The sequence below is a fragment of the Crocodylus siamensis genome, chromosome 8 (genome assembly GCF_052110815.1).
Source record: "Crocodylus siamensis isolate JL-2025a chromosome 8, ASM5211081v1, whole genome shotgun sequence".
Taxonomy (NCBI): domain Eukaryota; kingdom Metazoa; phylum Chordata; order Crocodylia; family Crocodylidae; genus Crocodylus; species Crocodylus siamensis.
In genome coordinates this window covers 17,538,411-17,551,287 of record NC_143402.1, presented here as the reverse complement: position 1 = coordinate 17,551,287, position 12,877 = coordinate 17,538,411, and the positions used below count along the sequence as shown (strand labels likewise).

General features: G+C 43.4%; 1 long non-coding RNA gene across 2 annotated transcripts in view; it reads right to left on the bottom strand.

Moving 5' to 3' along the window:
* Nucleotides 1-2,078: 2,078 nt before the first annotated feature.
* LOC149858139 (uncharacterized) overlaps nt 2,079-12,877 on the bottom strand; it is a 64,565-nt gene continuing 53,766 nt past the window's right edge. For both annotated transcript variants that reach the window (XR_016443844.1, XR_016443845.1), the window contains exons 2-3: nt 9,456-9,593; nt 2,079-8,326 (exon numbers count right to left, since the gene is read on the bottom strand). This is a non-coding gene — a long non-coding RNA (uncharacterized LOC149858139). The remainder of the gene's footprint in view (nt 8,327-9,455; nt 9,594-12,877) is intronic.

Here is a 12,877-nt window from a genome sequence, read left to right as displayed (position 1 = left end):
CCTACCCTTACCTCCACGATGTTGCATGCAGCCAGGCAATGTCACTACCTGGCCTGCAAGCAGGGAACTGCTGTGTTTATATAGGTGGCCAGAGATCTAAAATGGCTGCTGCAATCAGGCACCTGCTGGCTGCTCAGCTCAGCTCTTAAAGTGGCAGGCACTGACAATGATCTGCCACACACAGGACTTGGAATTCAACTTGGCAGAGCTGGGCCGGTGTTCAGAATAGAAATGTGAGACCTATCCGTATGGCATAACTTATCAAAAGCAGCTCAATCTCTGAGCTCCAGGCTAAGGCACTCTTGTCTTACTAGAAATAACAATAATAATAATCCACTCTTAAAGACATTAAGCAGCCGTAACAGCAACAGATGGAGCTGCAAGTACTAAGTGCCTTAAAAAATGAAGATAAGCCAACATGTCTCTAACATGTACCTACAAACAGTTATTCCTGAGACTGTCCAGTCTCAGCATTCACTAGGCTGTTTTTTTCTAAATCCATAATGTTCATAAGTCTATTTCAAGTGCACCATTTTGAGCAAGGGTGTAGGTTGTAGCCGTGTTGGTCTAAGCACATAGGCAGACAAGGTTCTTTGGGTGAATCTGATATCTTTTATTAGACCAACTAAAATAGTTGGAAAACAATTATTAAGCAAACTTTCAGGTTCAAAAACCCTTCATTGGGCTAAGGAAGTGTCTGCAGTTGGTGTGTGGTCTTCCTGGATGGAATGAAATGAGCCTATGAGCCTTTCCAAAGACGAGCCTATGAACTCCACTTCATCAACCTCCTGGATACTAAAAATCATGAACTAAATCTAGAGATTGGATTTATGACACATTATAACCTGCCTGACATCTGATTCCCCAGGTATCTCTCCACTATTCATCCCCCTTCTCTCTTCCCCTCCACCCCCAGCCTATCTCTCACCCATTGACTCCTCAGTCTATATTTTCACTGACTACCTGTCTTGTATGCGTACCAGCCCAGCCTCCGGGTTCTTTACTTTTCATTCTATCCAGGAACAGCACACACCGACTGCAGAAACTTCCTTAGCCTGATGAAGGGTTTTTGAACCCAAAAGCTTGCTTAATAATTGTTTTCCAACTATTTAAGTTGGTCTAATAAAAGATATCAGATTCACCCAAAGAACCATTTTGAGCAAAATATTCCAACTGTTTTTTTTATGGCACATCTTCCATTTGAAGATCTTAAAAGGCTTCATAATCATTACTATTCTTACCTTCTAGACAGAGAAAAGGGGCACAAAACACTGCAAGGACTTGCTGGAAGTTTCCCAGTAATTCACTGCCAGACAACTATGCATTCGAGTTCCAGACTCCAACCAGAAGCTTACACCGGCTCCCAGACATATCACAAAGGTTGTTTATTTCAGATCTTACACTGTTTTTAGAAGTGAACTGCATTTTTGCAACCCCAGATCACAGAGGAATGGTCACCACCTGCAGAAGCACACATTTCAGTGCTCTCCTGAACTGTGATCTTCATGCTTAGTTATGATTATACAAGAGCTATGAAGCGAGAAAAGATACTGCACTTGTGTATAATAAGCCTTGCTAGAGGGGTAGGGATGGCTGTGCAGTTTAAGTGAGGGCAGCCTACAGTTCACCTATCTGGAGAGGAAGGTAGTGAAGGTTATATAAGCAAAGTCACTAGTGGAATGCAGGGAATGTACACAGAGGGTGTGCCCGGAGCAGGGCAAGATGTGAAGCTGCAGGAGCTCAGGGGCAAGCTCTGGATGCAGGCTGAGCAAGTTGTTTGACAAAAGGAGCTACTTTTTAGAAATGCAATGAGTGTACTATGTCCCAGCTGGTGGTTAAGTCCCTCGATTCACCACTGAGAAGCCATCAGCCACCACCTTGGGCAATGCAGCATGGTGCATATTCTTAATGCTATAATGATAAACATCTTCATGCATCCTCTACCCATTTCCATAGAGGAGAGATTTACACAATTATGTGGCAACTCAATCACTCATGGGACACAAAGCAGAGGATGAAAAAAAAGACCTGCCCAATATTTTGAGAATTGTTAAGCGTTGGTAACTTTTATTCTCATTTTTAAAAACTGTGCTGGGTGAATAACTCAGAACATTTACATGAATATTTCACTTGTGTGTCCTTGCCACAGGCACTTGCAACAAGATCCCAGAGAAAATGCAAATAGAAAGTGAATTATACATTTACATGCATGGAGGTTTGCAATAGGATTGCTCATCCAAATCAAGGGGAAAAAAATCCGCACCCAAAGGACAGAAAGCAGAAGTTCTAATCCGCAAGTGAACCCGCATGAGTGAACTCATGTGCACTTACAACATCCAGTAAATTTGTCTGTGTGCAGTGGTCCACTCAACACAGCTGTGACTGCAGATCTTGGGCTGCAAGAAAAACTTATCACAGAACTAGATATTTGCCATTTTTTGTTTTATTTTTCAGCCCATAAATTTCACTTTTCAATAGCTTGTTGGAGCTGCAGCCATTTATACCACAAACAACAAGATTGTTTACAAGTTCCCAATAAAATCCTTTTCACTTAGAAAATGAACCCATTTTGTTTGGAAATTTAACACATACACAAGTGACATTTTCACGGAAATTGTGTCACTCCTGAGCCCATATAAAACTGAAAAAGTAATACAAGCCTTGCATTTGAAGCCATTTTTAATATTGGTACAAATATTTGAACACACTTCTACTTCAGTGGCAGTCCACAGAAGTTAGCCTATAATATGCTGAAAGGCCAGCAAAGAGCCATTTATATCAGCACAGGTAAGAATACATCCCATAAAACAAATAATTTAATCAGAAATCTCCCAAAGGACGATAAAGGATCCCGGGCAGAAATCAACTGCATATAAATCCAGCAGGAATTCTAATTGACACTGAAAGAATAAATCCCTTCTATAAGGGCACATCTACACATGTGCTTTCTTGATCATTAGCCTATTTTAATGTGCATTAAAGTATCACTGAAAAAGCTGTGATCTTTAGTTAATGTGAATTAAGAGAGGCTAATGCGCATTTTCTAGTACCTCACAATGGAAGGCACTTTTACACGTCCTTTGGGGATGACCTGGGAGATGGCGCTTTAATTAAAAGTGGCTCTGAGAGCCACTGTAGTAAAAGCAGTGCCACATCTTATGTATCAGCCTCCCACCTTTAAAAATGGGGTGCTTAAACTAAAGCTCATTCAGCAAGCTTTATATAAAACACCCCCACCACTGTTTTTAAGCGCAGGGACGCTGATACATGAGACACGGGCAGCTGCTGGAGTGCGGCAATTGCCACGCTCCAGCAGACTTGATTCAAGTCTTCTCCAATGCACTGGAATTCCAGTGCATCAGAGCAGCTTCTGCACTCATTTATAGGTGTCCAGAGGTACTAGATTTAATGCTCATTAACTAAAATGTGTTAATGCATGTGTAGACACTATGGGCGTTTATACACATGCTCCAGGAGTGGGGGAGGAGGGGTGGGGTGCTTTAATTAAAGCATCTCTGAGAGCTACTCTAATTAAAGTGCTGGAGCATCGCATGTATCAGTGTCCCCACACTGAAAAATGGCAGAGGGACCACTTTAACTAAAGCTCATTGAATGAGCTTTAATTAAAGGGCTCCCACCACCATTTTTCAGTACAAGAGACACTGGAGTGTGCTGGAGCACTATAATTAACATGCTCCAGCAGACTTGATCAACCAAGTGTGCTCTGATGTGCTGTAATTACAGCGTGTTGGAGCAGACTCGCCGCATGTGTATAGGTGCCCTATGATTTTATTTAAAGTAATACAGCTCTTGCCTACAATTCTGAGGGTTGCAGGAACTATTCCGACACTCAAGTCTGCCCTCTTTTCTTCCAGGCTCCATTGCTGAAATTCTTTCTTCATAATTAAGTCAGAGAGGTTGCACATATTTTTCCATAAGGGAGAAGAAATTTTGGCCCTCGGTATATAGATAAATAAAATGTGGCCCCAGTATCTAATCTTTTTTTTTTCCTGCTGTTGGACACTTCCCTTTTTCCTTCAGCATCTTTCCATAGCTCCATTTAATTTTGTTTCTCTTGGTTCTCAGAACATTTGCCAAATTTCCATTTTTTACACGTCTACTTTGGGAGCTAAATTAATCTTTGTAGTCATCCAAATTAGATTCTTGTCACTTAAGTCTGTGTTCTGACTAAATCAGAACACAGTAAAATGACTATTACTACTTAGGAGATCCACTGTTTCTTCTGGACCAGAGCTGGGGCATGAGGTGCTACAAATGAAGACTCATTCTCTTCTATCTTCACTGCAGGATCCCCACAGTTCAGGATGAAGAAATCCTGCTAACTCAGGTGTGGCCAACCTGCAGTGCACGTGCCACAAGTGACATGGGCAGCCTCAGTGTGTGGCAAATGGCAGACTGGGAAAAGGACAGGTAGCACTGCAGCAGATTGGGCAGGAAGCATATTGCAGGGTAAATTAGGCTGGGTAAGAGGATAAGAGTGACATTTGGGGAGGGTACAGGGGTAATTTGTGGCATGTGTGTCAAAAAGGTTGGCCCTCACTCCAGTAGCTTTTCAATACTAGTGGAATATACCAACCTCCAGAAAAGGAAACATCAGACACCAAACCAGTCCTCAATCAAACAGTTTAAGGAAGGAAGACTGTACAATATTCACTTTTAGTTTCACAGGGAAAGTACAAGGGTATGGCAGTTCTTCTGCCTTAGGAGTTTCAAAATCATTTTCATCAGGAATCTCCAAGTATCCTTTGCACACTGAGGTGCTATTCAGCCTGAGGAAGAAGGGGATTGGCAAATGAAAAAACAAAGCAGAAATATTTTATACCACATGTACTTCCAGATACAGCATGCACCCCACTGTGATTCCAGCTGCTGCCATAATCTTATCAGAGATAGGGGAGAAAGGTCCCAGGAGAAAGAATGGGGGAGCGAGGGATTACCAGTATTCAAAGCATTTATAAATTTTGTGACATTATAATGTTCTTCCATTCCCTAGTTTAATGTCAAAGTTAGATCCCAGAACCTTTCAGTGGTAACATCCTGAACATCTACTAAAGAAATATTCTAGAAATATTCTGTTACACAGATGGTGAGAGGGTTCTACACTTCTATTTTCATCTCCCCTCTGTACTCACCTGCCATGACTTAGGTGTGAAGAAAAGACAAGGAGATCACTGTTCTGTAGTGTCTGGGAAAGATAAATGCCACCCAGATGCTAAAGTCTCACAGGGTTAATTTATTTCCAAAATAAATGCGATACAATTGTAGCAGTCTTATCAATTCCTTTATTTGCAAGAACAACCCATAATTGAGAAGGACTCTCCCCGCTGGATACACCTTTGCAACTTTGTATCTAAATTATACTGCTATTTGCCTCATTAGCGATATGTGCTATCCGTGTTTCTCACGTTTCTGTTTTTGTTACGGACAGATTGTGCTGAGAGCAGCTCCCTGCTGTTTCTTCATAGTTGGTCTCTCTGCTCTCAGGTATTAATTGTCCTCCCAGGGTAGGAAACTTGAGAGAAGCTACTTTCAGTCCCCGTCTCTCCCCTGAGGGGTTCTAGTTCTCTTTCCCTTTCTGAGCTCCTGCCCGCTGCCTCCCACTGCCTCACTGTGCTCCTGCAGTTGCCCGAGCCACCGGGTCTTCTCTGAGGTGATTTTCTCCCCCTCACCTTAAGGTATCTGTGTCCTGGCATCCTGCAATGCTCCCACGCTCACTCGTGCAGCGGGGTTTGCAAAGAAGTATTTTCCTTTTTCTGACTGACCTGCCACCTCTCTTGAAGTCTGTCTCTTCCAGTGTCCTCTGAGATTACAGGTATGATCTCTCCTTCACCTTCTGGAGTCCCCGTAGTTTTTTTCTTTGTCTTCTGGTGCCCAAAGGCAAAAATCAATGCTCCACCTCCATCTTTTATCCCCCCATTTTTGTGGGCTCCTGCCTGAGTCCCTGTTACACACCTCCCCCCTAAGATCAGTAGTCCCCTTCATCCAGAAACAACCCTGCATTGCAACAGAGGAAAAGGAAAAAAACAAGAAGAAGGAAGAAACAAACAGACAAGAAATGAAAGAGTTCTTCTAAAGCTGGTATCTTCGTTCACCTTCTGACAGGTAAGTCTAGGTATTGCCTTGTTTGAGGCCTGGCGAGAGAGAAAGTCGACGTTCCTGCTCCGTCTCCCTGCACAATGTTTTATTGTAAAATAAAAGGGCTGTAAGGCCAGGGATCACCTCATTAGCCTAGCGTTATCTCAACTAGCAAAGGGGTGAGTGGTCAGTTATCAACACAAATTCCCTCCCGAGGAAATAATAATGGAACAATTCTGTTCCCCACCGGATAGCTAAATGTTCTCGCTCAATTGTAGAGTAGTGAGTTTCTGCAGGGTTTAATATTTTACAAGTGAACACTATGGGTCTTTCCTCACCCTTGATTTCTTGAAAGAGAATCGCCCCCGGGGCTACTCCTGAGGCATCTGTCTGTAAGTAGAACGTCTTCTGAAAATCTGGGTGTACAATACTGGGTGCTGGCACAGAGCGGTTTTTACTTGCTCGAAGGCACTGAGTGCTCTTGGGTTCCATTACACCAGGTTTCGACAACCTTTGGTAAATTCTGTTAAGGGAGCCACCTTTTCTGAGAATCCTGGTATAAAACATCAATAGTAATTGGCAAACCCCAGGAAGAATCGTAGTTGTTTGAGTGTACTATTTTTTCTTCATCTTTAGCCAGTTGAGACTGCCAAATATTTTGGAATATGGGTTCTTGTCTTTGCTCATCACAAAAATACCCCTCACTTATCAGTTACCCTATATCTAGGTCATCTTGTTCATCCTTCTTTGGATCTCCAAAGCAGGCTGTTCTGGCGTCCCTTTCCCACTCATCCCCTTTCTTGGTGATGACCTGTGCAAGGACTTCCTCTAGATATGGCCAATCTACTCCTAAGAGCATGGGGCAAGGTAGTGTTTTGGCAATTTCTTCTGTGCGACCAAGTACTGTCAGCTGAACCCTCCTGCGTTCATAAGTGCATGAATGAATACAGATCATGCTCACTGGGTTCTCCAGGTTCCCTAGATGAGATGGAAAAAGACTGGCCTGAATCATTGACTGGGAACAACTGGTATCAATTACTGCAGGTACGATAGTGTCTCCTATTCTTACTTCAACCACTGGTTTGTTTTGATGGCTCAGCCTCTTATGTCGGCTGAAACTGCAATCCATTCTTTCACCGTATTATCGCCAGCAGTTTCAGTCAGGACTTTTCATGGACAGAACCATAAGATGTGCCCTTTTCCCCCAAATCTGTAGCATGTTTCTTCTCTCAAATCCCAGGTTCGAAGTTCTTGTCCCAAATTCTGAGTATTCTCTCCCCGCTGTGACTGGTTAGATGTTCCTTGATGGGTCCCAGATGTTGGACCTCCTGAGTGGTCTCTCCTAGGGACCTCGCCCTCTCCTTCTGCTGCAGCATAATCTTCAACAAGTCATAGAGCTTCTTCTGCAGTCTTAAGTTGATGGCATCGTACCCATTGCTGGGAACTACTGCTAAGATCAGTAAGGAATTGCTCTAGCACTATAACATCTATCACAAGACCACTAGCAGACAGAAGACAAAGACACACTCTGCTAGTGTGAATTACATTAAATACATTGTTCTAGAGGAAGCTCATTGATGACACTTTACACCTGACAACATTTTTAGTTTCCTTGAAAGAAAATAAGGGCAGCAGATACTATTCTTCATTCAGAATAATATTGGGCACTTGAAATCTAACCAAAACAAGCAGCACAGGTCTGTAAGGTTAGGGACAGAAATTATAAATAAACTGGTATAAGTAATCAGAAACCAGTTCAAATCTGTAACACACAAGAAATTCAGTGCACATAAATTGCTTTCAAAATGGCTGAAACTGGTTTAAGGTAAACCTGGATGGATGTAATATCAGACTTAATTGATTTAGGTTAAACCAGTTTATTGAACTTCTGTCCCAAATCCCCTCCAGATTCAAGTTAACTCACAGTCCTCCAGCATCCTAGAATGCTTTGCACCTCCCCTGAAATACCCCACTTACAGTTTGAGTGGGCCACTGCAGGCATATGGGTGCATTTCCAGAATCAAAAGTGAATGTCTGTTCATTTGTTTATGGGTTCAATCTATGCAGCTTTGACTAACCTGTGAAGATTGAATCAACTCAGCCTCAAACTTTTTGATTGTCTGTACTTATCCTAAGAAAGTCAAAGAGTGTTGATCACTTTAGAAGACCTTATTTCTATATTTTCAAGCAGTTAGGAATGTTTCTTGTTCCATGTGTTTTCATGAATTTCCTGCATTTATGGAAACAAAGCAGAAAAAAGTTACCTGGAACTGTCTGATAAAAAATAAACCAAAATATTTACAACATCTAAGATCTTGTTTTGCTTTATGGAAATATTTAGGACATTTTTACATGTGCTCTGAGCCCGGGGTGGAGGGTGCTTTAAAAAAGGCGCCTGCAATGTCTCATGTATCAGCATACTCACACGCTTTAACTAAAGCTTATCAAATGAGCTTTAAAGTGTCCCTGCCATCATTTTGAAGTGCAGGGATGCTAATACACGTGATGTAGAGGCTGCTGGATTGCATTAATAAGCATGCTCCAGCAGACTCGATTAATCAAGTCTGCTCTGATGTGCTGCAATTACAGCACATTGGGCAGCCTCCATGCACTTGTACTGACTATAACCCACTCCAAGCCCCCTTGACAGCCCCCTTCTTGACTGTAACCCACTCCAAGCCATTTCTTGTAAACAAATGTAAGAAACTGCCAAAATAAGTTATTTTTTGTCATTATTAACCATTTAGGATGAAGCTTAAAAGTGTTTTAAGAGTTTACTTTTTCCCTTGGTGCTGTTTGCTTCCTTGAGCCCTTTAGTCATCTTGGGAAGTGAAATAATAATTGTCAGTTTTATCTGCTATTTTGTTTTCTCACAGAGAAGTACATTGCCCCAGTGTCTGGGTCCTCAACACTGTAGGGCAATGTATAAAACCAAAGGTTCAGCATCTAACAATGCCACTGATCATTTTAATCACACCCATCTCTGTTCCCTTCAGTTTATAAAGTCCAAACCCCAAAATATTTCCTCCAATATTAGCCCTTATCTCCAAAGACAGTGTCCCTTGAATCTCACAAAATACAATAAATCTGTAGGATCAACTAACCTGCGGTGTTAGCAAAGAGATGAAAAAATCTATTCTGCTCTGTTTCTAAATATTTTATCATGTCCTGAATTAGTCTCTTAGACCATAAGGTCAGAGACAAAAGCAAGTGTCATCTTTAGATAGACACTTTCCCCTTAGCAGGACAATTTTCCATGTCATGCCACAATAGAAGGCACTTGTCATATAGTTTTGCCCTAATCAGTACCATACTCTCACAACTATTCAGGAGGGACACGTGACTTAATTTTTCTTTACCTGAAACAGTGAAAGCAAGGAGCAGGAAAAAAAGGCGAAAAATGAAGAAATTCTCAGTTCTGTGGCACTGAAACCTTCTGTAAAGTTCCTCTCCATTGAGTGGCACTGGCAGGGTTTGACTCTTGGTGTGGGGGAGCTCTGCAAAAAAAATTAACCGGTTTGTTGATTAAGAAGTCCACCTAAGTGAAGGAGCAATCTGACTGGAGGTTGTGATTTTCAAATCTTACAGGGGGGATCTTGTCTCTTATGGGCGGCTCAGCCCCCCGAGCTCCCACTTAGCACCCTTGGCACTGGTACAACACTTGAGATCCCTAAATTTACATTTGTATTCATTCCCATTTCTGCAATTTTTAGCATCCCCATGAGATTTTCACCAACAAAACACTCACCATAGCAAAATACTAGAACTGCAAAGAAGGTTGTTTGAACAGGTGAGGATACACCACCAGTAAAATTGCCCATGACCAACCCCCTTCTATTAGTATTTGATGCTAAAGCAGCAAAGCAAATGCAGAATCTGGGAGTTAAGAAGGGGTTTATGAGTGCATATTTTTCAAAGAATCAGAGAGATGAGAGGGGAAAATACCTATTAGGTCACTAAGCACATCTCCGCTACCTCTGCCAGGCCAGGATTACCATGCAGCTCCCTTTGAAACTGGCACGAACCCAGCAGACTCCAGTTCCCCTTGCTCAGGTTATGTAATGAAGGCTTCGGAGAGCTTTACATAGCCTGCTGACTCAGAGAACTAAAATTGGCTCCTCACATGGAGGATCCATTTAAGATGCTCTCTTGATTTATCTGACTTTCACACGCTCTTGGCATGCGGCCAGTACCCTTCCAGGAGGTTATCTGGCGCTGCAGCACTTAAACACAATTTTAGGATTTTCATCCTTTCTTAACTCATCCAAATCTTTATTATTGGTTCAGGAAAAGATAATTGTCATTCCAATGTGGCTTTCTTTGAGATTTCTGGCTGTGACTGACTAACCCTTTGAGTGCTAAAAGAGTGCAACAGAAAAAAGAACTACATTTGGAGAGAGGGTTACCTTAGAAGATTCCCTAAGAAAGGAGGTCCTGAGTGCAATTCTGGCAAGAGCTACACGTAGGGCCCCTCCAATAATCCTGCAATCAGCTTAGTACGGGGTCGTCTTTCCTTGAGGAGAGGGAGGTAGTTAGCTGTGTTAAGAAGAAGGCAAGGTGGATATGCACCTTACAGACTACCTAAATAAACTATATGTAACCCAGGGACACCCCAGGGTATGCCCTATTCACAACTGAATGGGATGGGTAAGCAGGAGGGGGTGCTGTGAGAGGGATGCCAGAATTTCAAGCAGATCCTTCTTTCCTCTATAAAGTTAGCCCAAACCCAAAGTTCTTAACTATATACAATTTATTGTTATAATATACATAAACATAAAACTAAATATATACATGTATACATATATGTATATATATATATATATACATACATATATTTACACAGAGAACACTAACCAATAACCAAGGTCAAACCCTAAATAACGCTATTTACAACACCACAACACAACATTTCAGTTACAAAATATAAGGCGCAAACATGAACAATCTTAATAATATCGATCCTTTAATATAGTCCCTGACCCATGGCAAGAGATAATCCTCCTTCCAATGGGGTCCCTTGGGGGTGTCCAGGAAGCACCAGGGGCCCCTCGCATTAGGGCCTTGACTAGGCGGGGGGCTGTTCACCCAGCCCCTTCTCTGAGGTACCCCGCCCCAAATGCCACCCAAGTGCTCGATGACTCATGTCCCCTCAGGTGGCGGTGGTCAGGGCCAGCTCGATGGGGTCTCCTCTGCTGGAGCACCTGTCCAGGCCTCTCCTGCACCGCTGGGTTCCTCCCCACCTGTGCCCTGCTCTGGGCACCGAGGGCTCAGCTCCTCTCAGATGCTGGCTCCTGGGCCTCATGCTGCAACACTACCATTTCCCCATGCTCTGGCTCGGCACTGAGGGCTCTCTTAGCACAGGCTGGGCCCTTCAGGCTCTGGCCAGCTATCCTCATGCTGGATGGTTAGCCCAAGCAGCCTCCACTGCTCCCTGGCTCCCAAGTCTTGGGTCCGTGCACTGCCCTTGGCACTGTGGGACCTGGACGCTTGCCGGGAGATGGGGCCTGAGCCACCTCACTGTGGCCCCCAATGCCCTGCCGGGGTTGCAGGCTCAAGCTGCCACTTGCGGCTCCTAAAGCCTGGGCTCCATGCACCAAACCATGCACCATGATGGGCCCCAGCAGTCACACCGCTCCCAGGGCCAGGTCTCTGCGCACCATCCCTGTGCGCTGTCAACAGCGCGAGTGGTCTCGCACCGCTCCCAAGACTGCTCCTCCAGTGGCAGCTTCAGGAGCCTTGGGCCTGTTGCCCGCTGGGGGAGAGCTCCCCAGCTTTTCTGGGCTCTGCTCTTCTTGAGTCCCTCGCTGCATCTGCCCCTCGTGCAGGGCACGCAGCTCCTTTTATACGCTCCAGGGCTCTGCCCCAAAGTCTTCTGGGCCTGACAGTTTACAGTCTTCAATCAAGTCCAGGGGAGCTCTTCTCCCCCCTCCCCTCAGGAAAGGGTCGTGACTTTATTTCTCCTGCTGCCTCCTGATTGGTGGATGGGCTCCGCCAATCAAAACAGCAGGATCTCAAGCCCGGGACTCAACCCAAGCTCTGAAAGGTGAGCCTGCTACATATATATGGAGAGAGAACAAGCTTTTGTGAACTCGAATTCACTTCATCAGATCCTGGCTTCCCCAACCTCCAGGAAGTGTCCCTCAAAGCTTCCAAAGGAATCAGGGTGCAGAAGCACAAGCCATCTATTTAGGCAGTTCTGGTACTAACCTCCTGCCCTGTCCACATAATTCATGCTAGCAGCAGACACAAACTTGAAGGAATGAGTGTCTGTGCAACAGTTGGTTGTGGACCAGAATTCGGTCCCATATGAACAGTGCTTCTGAAGCATTGTTTTCTACCTATTTAAAATGTTTCCACATGTTGGGCCACAATTTGTGTGTGAATTTGTATTTATGCAGCTCGTATTAAATTACACATAGGAATTCCCTTGCCCAACATGGAAATGCATCCACTTCTGTGTAGGGAACAAAGCAACTGTTTTATACCACATAGCAACCCTACAGCTTAGATGAAGAAAAATAATACTGTACCCAGTTGAAAGTATATGCAGAGGCCATGCTGTTTTGTACGATGGCAGCATCAATTACCATTTTCATCATAAGCCCCCATTGTAGAAGTTTAGAAAGCAGCTGTTTTAATATATATATCTGACATTCTTGCCATGCTAGCAGACAGAATGGAGATGTTTTGCTTTGTCTTTTTCTTTTTAAAGTGTTTAAATCTACTAGATTGTTTTCCATCCTAGAACAGTAAAAATAAATCATTGAATCCTGAAAAAAAA